This window comes from Falco biarmicus, chromosome 14 (genome assembly GCF_023638135.1).
Source record: "Falco biarmicus isolate bFalBia1 chromosome 14, bFalBia1.pri, whole genome shotgun sequence".
Lineage (NCBI taxonomy): Eukaryota > Metazoa > Chordata > Aves > Falconiformes > Falconidae > Falco > Falco biarmicus.
The window spans coordinates 19126359-19134165 of NC_079301.1; the positions used below are offsets into that span (position 1 = coordinate 19126359).

The following is a 7807-nucleotide window of genomic DNA, read 5'->3' on the forward strand; positions in this document are numbered from 1 at the left end:
ATAAATCAAGATCGTTGCAGCAAGCCGAGCGCTCTGAAGCTGCACAGGTGAGGAGGAGCCCAGGCAGCGAGCGGAGATGCCTGCTGGAGTGGGGCTGGTGTACAGCACCCTGGGTGCCCACGGGCACAGGACCTCACGTGTTGGCACCACACGGTGCCCAGGGCTCTGCAGCACCCATCAGCCCGGCTCAGGGGAAGCCAGCCGCGACGTGGGAGCAAGGACATGGCCACGCACAGCAAATGTGCAGGATGCAGCCTAGTTGTAGGCGGCATGAACCAAGCATGCTCCTCCCCAAGGGAGCCGGACTGTGGGGAAGGGCTGGTGTGCAGCGTGCCACTGCTACTGGCCACAGATCAGCGGTTTCTCCACCAACGGGACATGTTTGTACAGCTGCGAAACCCTGCTGCTGCGAGTGAAGGCATGACAGGGATGTAACCGTGCCAGGCCAGGCTGCCCCACTGCTTTTATCAGCTCATTTGAATCAAATTGCTGTGTACAACTGGATTAGACAGTTGTTCTTCAAAGGTTACACCCTACACACTATTAAGATTCATGTGTTTTTCAGATGAAGTCATCTGAGTGATTGCTTTCCCAGCTGCTCCCATGATGTACGGTCTGCTGACAGTTTTCATTTCCATTACTTTCCTCCAGCTTGCAAGCTCAGTGCCTACTTGATCACCGAAGGATAACAAGCGCTTCCAAAGAATTCGAACTGCTAATACACGGTGTGCAACAAAACTGCTGGGCTTGAGGATCTGAGTCCCGCTAAGCTGACGAATAACCCTGGTTGCCTGCCACAAGCAAATCGAAGGCATGACAAAAAAACGTGTGGGGGTTTGTCTCAGCTGGTCTTCTGCACTGTTTTTTATTCAGGATAGCTGATCCTTTGCTCAACAACTTCATCACATCCCACCATTACACTGCCAGACTCAGTGAAATTAAAATAATTAAGATAACTCTAATGATATTATTAACAAAGGAGGATAGGAAGCGCCATATCACTCTTCCTAAAAATTAAAAGTCACTAAACAAGTAAACTTCTCTCAGTACTAAACTCCTGGGAATCAGTAGGAAAAGTCTCATCAAAACCAGGCACTAAGCAAGCAGTCACTCAGTTCACTTTGCATTCGCTTGCTCACCTTAATGTACCGCAGGATTTCCCAAGCATTTCCCAGCTTCGTGGAATCCAGAGTCTCCCAAGGAAAACACCCCACCGCACCCCACCGCGAGGACCGGTGCCGGAGCAGCAGTGGGAAGCTGGATGCTGGCGGGCACAGCCAGGCTGCAGCCACCACCAGGGACCCCGCAGCACACACACCAGGAGAAGGGCAGCTGAGGGAAAGCGAGCTATATAACCATTAATTAACAGCATATACAATTATTATTCCACCTCCACAAGAAAAAGGGCATGCAGTCTCACGGAATTTAGGCTACTTCAGAGGGAGCCAAGTTGCAGAGCCTGGACGTGGGAACAGCTTTTCCCAGAGACTTCAATTCCCTCTGGGGACCAGTTATGTGAAGTAAAACGAAAAAGATTAGGACCCAGGTGAAAGTCAGGCAGGCAAAGCAATGCTCAGACACCACAGGCTGCTTTAGTCTCTCTCCTAAACTGGAGCATGTCAAAAGCAAAGAGAATTTTAGCAATTCCTCCCTACTTGGAGGAGACAGATGCTGAGGTCTCTATGTCCAAGCTTTCCTTGAAACAGCGCGAATTAAAAACTAGCTGTTTTTTAAAATGAAGAATGAGATTGCCTTGTATTCATTTGACAGCATGAATTGGGTGTGTCTGAAAAGCACCAAACACTAACATTGTTTTAACATCTATTCAGCTAAACCCTCCATTTCAGAGATGTAGAAGCAGGTGGAAAGCACAGAGTTCAGTGCAATTGCATGAATGCTATGCCAGGTTTTAATTTGGCACAGTAATCCTAAAATTACATTATCATACCTGTTAAGGCAAGAACACACCATATAAATTATACTTATATACATATATATATAAATGCACCCTTAAGCTGAAAGCATTTTTCATTTTAGACAAGTACAAAAAAGGCCGCCAAACTCAAGGCACAATATCACTTAACAGTTTCAGAAATTGTTAAACTATGAAAATGATGATCAGAAAAAGGACCTTTCCCTCCAATAAGGTTGACAGTTTAATTCCCAGATCCTCACTGTGAATTTTCCTCCCCCCTGCCTCGCTTTCGATTCTGAAACTACATGAAAAAGAACAACGGGGAAAAAGAGACATAACAACAAGAGTTAATCATAAGCCATGAAAAGGTTACGCAGCCAATGCAAATTCAGGGGAACAGCAACTGTACACAGATAGAACCATTTTACTGTGATTTATCATGCAGCAAAGAGCTTGCTTTGGTTTTGACACCTGAGCCAGAGTGCATAAATGGATTCTTTGATGGTTGCACTTTTTGTTAGAAAGTCATTCTTCAGCCTGTATCAGCCAGGACACTCGTGGTGCACAGCTCATCTGCTAAACGAGGAGAGGGGGGGAAACCATTTATACTACCACCACAACTGTTGCTAAAGCATCACTCTGCTTCTGCAAAAAAACTCTCTCCAGCACTCACATCATCCTAGGCCAGTACAATCCAAGGCTGCCCAGTCCCAGGGTTATACAGATGCTACACCAGCATCCCCAGGAGGCCTGAGGCAGCATCATGAGCAGCTGCTTCTCTGCTTTTTATGCTTTCCTCAGGAGAGAAAGCAGGGAGGACAGGGGGAGTGTCACCATCAACCCAAAAGGCCACAGATTTATCCAGGTGCTTACACTTGCACTGATTTCACATGGGACTTGGATGACTAAACACCGCTGTGGGTACAGGTGTTGGAGTTCCATTGCAATGTGTTGCACACAAACCAATGCCTTCAGCTGCAACAGGCATCAGCTTCCTACAGGTGATACAGGATAAGAAAACTCCCTACAGCGTTGTCTGCAAACAGGCCAGATCAGATGGCAGAGGTCTAGCGTTTTGCATGCCTTTAACAAAATCCCACTGAACTTGTGGCATTGCCACGTTTTTGAGCAACCTAAAAAGTCCAAGCTACCCCAACTGTAGTAGTCCAGAAATATGGGAAATATTAAAATAACAGCTCAGACATTGCCAGCCCCACAGGCGGGCATTTCAAACGTGCACTGACTGCTGGCCCGAAGCCACCCTCTGCACCAGATTTGCCATCCCTCTTCGGCGAGCAGCATCGCTGGGATCAGTGCGTAGGGGGAAAAGTTCTTTGCTCTCCCACATCCTGCTCCCGTCAGGTGTGATTTTCCTCGCACCAGCGGAAATATTGTGGGCAGACTGGCACAGTGAGTCACCCACCTGGAACAATGTTGGGCGATAAAGATCATTTAGGTGCCTACTAGGGTGTCTGGCAGGGGGCTGCGCTTTCGTGGCTGGGTAGTATTTATCCTCTGTAGCTTTTACAGGGAGAGAAAATTCTCTTAGATTCCACAGTTATCACCTGGGATGGGGACATTTCCTTAGCGTTCCTGAGGCAGCCTTTCTCTCTGCATCATTAAGCCCCCAGCCTACTGGAAGCCTGTTTGTTTATTTCCATTTCCAAGCTTTTCTTATGACTGTTTTTCAGTTACAGCTCCTTTTCTTGTGCTCCCTTTTGAAGAGGAACAGTTGTATGCACAGGGGAAGTTCTGTGTCTGCCAACACCGCTGTTTTCCTTCGATGAAAAGACAGGTTTGATTTGGGTTTGTGTCTGGCTCAGCTACCTGCTTGTTCACAGTGGACTCCAAAACATGCTCAAAGTTTGCAGCCTGCTGCCTCTCCTTGGTTGGGAAGAGGAGAAATGTGGAAGGGTACCTTGCATCTGATATTTCCTGAATACTTCCAGACTCTATCTGCACAAAGGGCTCTTTACAAACGCTCCTCCACAGACAGCTGAGGCCAGGAGGTGATGGTGTGAAGGCGCCCTTCTCTGGAGAGCTGTGTAATTTTACAGTAACCCCTGCCATAAGCCAAATGAGCCATTATGCGCAGTATCAGTGAAGCAAGAACAGTGATGAAGGCAGCCTGGGTGTTAGGGGGTGAGTTACATGACACGGATGGGTCCGGTCCCCAGGACATTGTGCTGGGGGAGGAGTTCAGTCCCCTTCCTCTCCACTGAAGTCCTCCAGCCTCCAGCTGACTTGCACAGCCCACTGCTTCTCTGAGGAGTGAGACAGAAATCGTGGGGTTGAGCTGGAAATGCCAGTGGGGTAGTACCGAAACAGGGAAACAGGGAGCACAAGGCTGTGGTGGGAAGAATGTGGGAAGGGAGTCAGGGTACCTTCAAATTACAGAGCAGCCTAGGGTCATGTCACAGCCACCAACTGGGAGAGAGCAGTGCTGATCAACCTGGGCTTACTAGCGGTCATGTATAAAATAAAAATTCATACACAGTCGAAGTGCTCCCCAGGTGTTACTCCTGAGCATGCCAGTGAGGATGCAGAGTGCAGCGAGCTTTGGAGTGATGCCTGTCTGCACCCAACAACACAGCTGTCCCTGACAGGCAGTGAAAAGTGCTTACGTCCTCCCAAAACTGCCACGGGCTTGTCAAGGACAGACTGACTCTCCCCAGCCAGGACAGGCCCCCCAGAACACTGCAATCCACACTTACTCTGACAACGATGCTGCTGCACGCTTGAATGGCTTTCTCTATACATTGCCGCTGGGTTTCACTCAGTTGAAGGGAAAAACTACAAACCCCAGCACTGATGAGCATCCCTAGCTGCACCCTGGGTGACCGACTTCGGCACAGACTCACCTATTGAATTGCCAACGCTTGCCTTGACAGATCACTTGTCAAAACAGGAGCTATTCCAAACCACGTGGAGAATGGGAGACCTAGCTGGAATTCAAGCATAATGTGATATGACTACTTAACAGTAAGGGCAAGTTTATCTCTGGGGATAAAGCTGCTAACTGGTTAGCAGGACAGAAAGGAAGTGTGTATAGGGCTGCCAAACCCACTGAAGATACAGCCACAACACCGACCCAACAGTTTTTGTGCCATTCTCAGGACGCAGACTTGTGGAGGCAGTACAGCCAGATGTGACACGTGAGTCCGCGCTGCTCTGCCAAGCCCAGGAAGCCCACTCCAAGCCACTGGCTAGCAGAGAGCCCAGGTACAAGCCCACCAAACCCAGCCCAAGGCGCTGGTGCCTAGCCAGGCAGCCCCCTGATCTCCTGGCAAACACTGAGCTGGTGTATCCCATTTCAGTACTCCCCCTCACCCCCAACAGCGGAAAATGATAAAGTTTGCTCTAGGGGACCCTGGTTTTTGAATGGTTAAAATGAAAAACATACTTCTTCCTGGAGTGAGACAAGGGACAATATAAAGCAGACCCATCCAGCACCTTTACAAGGAAATGGTATTGTGATTTTTAATAATAAGCTGTATTTGTTCTAGGAATTGGACACAGAGGATTAGCTGTATTTCTGAGCAAGTTATTTTGAGGTGACAAGCCACGGTGTTCTCCTCAGAAGATTTTATATTATTGGTACCTTTACAGACTTTCACTCTTTGTGAGCTTGAAAGTAACAGTGAGTTCATGAATTAACTTTTAGGCAGCAAACGCTCCAGCAAAAGCTTATAAATATTTTTCAGACAACAAATGAGGCTAGGCAATAAGCAAGCAAACCGTAAAGTGCATTTGAAAGTCAACCTAATGATGGATTTAGAGCCTTAAAGCAGTTCTTTTACTGTACTTGTTTGAATCTTTAATTACACTTCTTTTTATCCCTAGCAATCAGATGTGATACCGAACTAGAGCGTTTTATAAATCACATTACACTGGGTTTGGTGTCTTTGAACAATCACATATTTAGCATATTTCAGGAACACAAAGCAGTTGATGTGTTGCTGAGCTTTGTCAAGTTAAACAGGGAATTCTACAGGAAGTTTTTTAATTAGGTTTCAGGCCAACAGAAGCAACCCCTAAACATCACGGCAGTGCGTGGCTGGGCAATGCTGCCTTGCTCTGGGTGTGCCTCTGGGCTTCGTTCTGTTAATGACTGACACTTCTATTTATAGACTGAATACAAGGGAGTTGCTTGGAAGGGAACATTTCTGAATATGTTTCAGTGTACACAGATTTGAGTCACAAAGTCTGTGAACATACAGTTCCTGGTACTGGCTCCTTCCATTTTATCTTGAGATAAGAGTCTTTGCTCCACCTATGGCAAAGTAAGTGCTGCCGTTGCAGCGCTCTGGGCTGTTCTTGCCTCTTAGCCAAAGGCCAGTGGTGCAAGAAGCAAGAGCTTCCTTGTCATCCCACTGTAAGTTAAGCTTGGCCATCATCGGACCGAACCGGATTTTGTTTTCTGTGTTCCGTTCTTTTCCTAAGGTGACATTTGAACAGGCAGTGCTGCTCTCTAGTAGCAGCGAGCTAGAAGCAAACCCAGCAGCGGACAGGTACCATCTCTTACCTTCACAGGAGAATAACCCAGCACAGCTTGGAAGATTAGCGTTAGGGTCACGCTTCTGGTTTGACCGTGTGAAATGAGCCCCAGGCTGGTAATAGTCCAAAGTGAACGTTACTGGTGTTCAGCATCCTTTCCGAAACAGGACTGATGGTTGTAGTCATTTGCTATGAGACATACCCGCTCTGTAATTGGGAATCTCAGCCCTGTGTCCCAAGCTTAAATGGGCACAATATTAGTGCCGAAGCTGTGGTATTGGCTCCTGTTCTCTGGTCAGACTGAGCATTTCACCCTCCAGAATGTAGTTCTGTCATCTTTCAGGGGCTTAATTGACAAAAAGTAAATATAACAGGGAGAAAATATATCTTAGCTGAGGGTGCCTCAAGTGCCAGAGAAAGGACTTTCCTGTTAATAAATGAGAGGGAATTAGAAGACACGCTGATATTGCGGTAGAGACACAGGATCACGCGGTTGCATGCTGACTTGCAGTGCAGGGCAGCAACATTTTTTGCATATTCCTGAAAATTGTTGTCGTTTGCAAAGGACTGGTCAGACTCCTCCTGCGTATTATGGAGCTGCCACAGGCGATCACTGAAATAGGTCTGTAGATTGTGCTCATGTTCAGAACGGGCTCATCCACAGCTAAATGACTGGAAAACAGAAGCAGCTCCCATTTTAGGCTGACCTGGGGAAGGACAGTGAGAACTTCCCATGTGCATCTGAGATCCCTCCATGCTTCTTTAGTGAAGCTGAATCTAAATTCTTTTTGCATGTTTGAAGAAACCTGAATTTGAATTTCAGCCTTTCGATGTACATATTCCTTTTTGGACTCTGGGCCACCCATGCATCCTTGGATGAGCCATTTAACAGTTCAAAGCCTTGTTCTCCCCATCACTAAAAGACAAGCATTGCCTACCCTGTGGGAATGCTGTAGGAAGCACTGAAGTCAGAACTAAGGAAAAGACATCCTTTATAAAACTTTTGAAGATGGCTTATATAAGAATATAATCAAACCCCAACATCTGCCCGGAGATTATTTAGGCATCTGCCATGCACAGACATATCTGGCAGAATAAAATCCACTGAAGTCCATAAACCTGATCCCAACAGTAACAGACGCAACCAGTAACTCACCACTTCTACACTCAAGAATCTACCACCACATCACACCAGAGAAGAGGGAAGCCTGGACACACTCTCCCCTCCAGCCACACACTGCCAGATGCTGAGCCACACCTGCCAGAAGGGCTTCCCCAGTGGCGGCACAGCCCCTGCCATGGAAAGGCTGGCCACCCTTGCCGGCCACGAGAAAGACGGGTTCGTCAGGATGAACTAGACCCATGTTTTCCACAAACAGGGGAAAAAAAAAAGTC

At 47.3% G+C, this 7807-nt stretch overlaps 1 protein-coding gene across 1 annotated transcript in view; it reads right to left on the minus strand.

Annotated features, from left to right (window-relative positions):
- PSMD10 (proteasome 26S subunit, non-ATPase 10) overlaps positions 1-7807 on the minus strand; it is a 60210-nt gene that overhangs the window by 21962 nt on the left and 30441 nt on the right. The window lies entirely within an intron of this gene.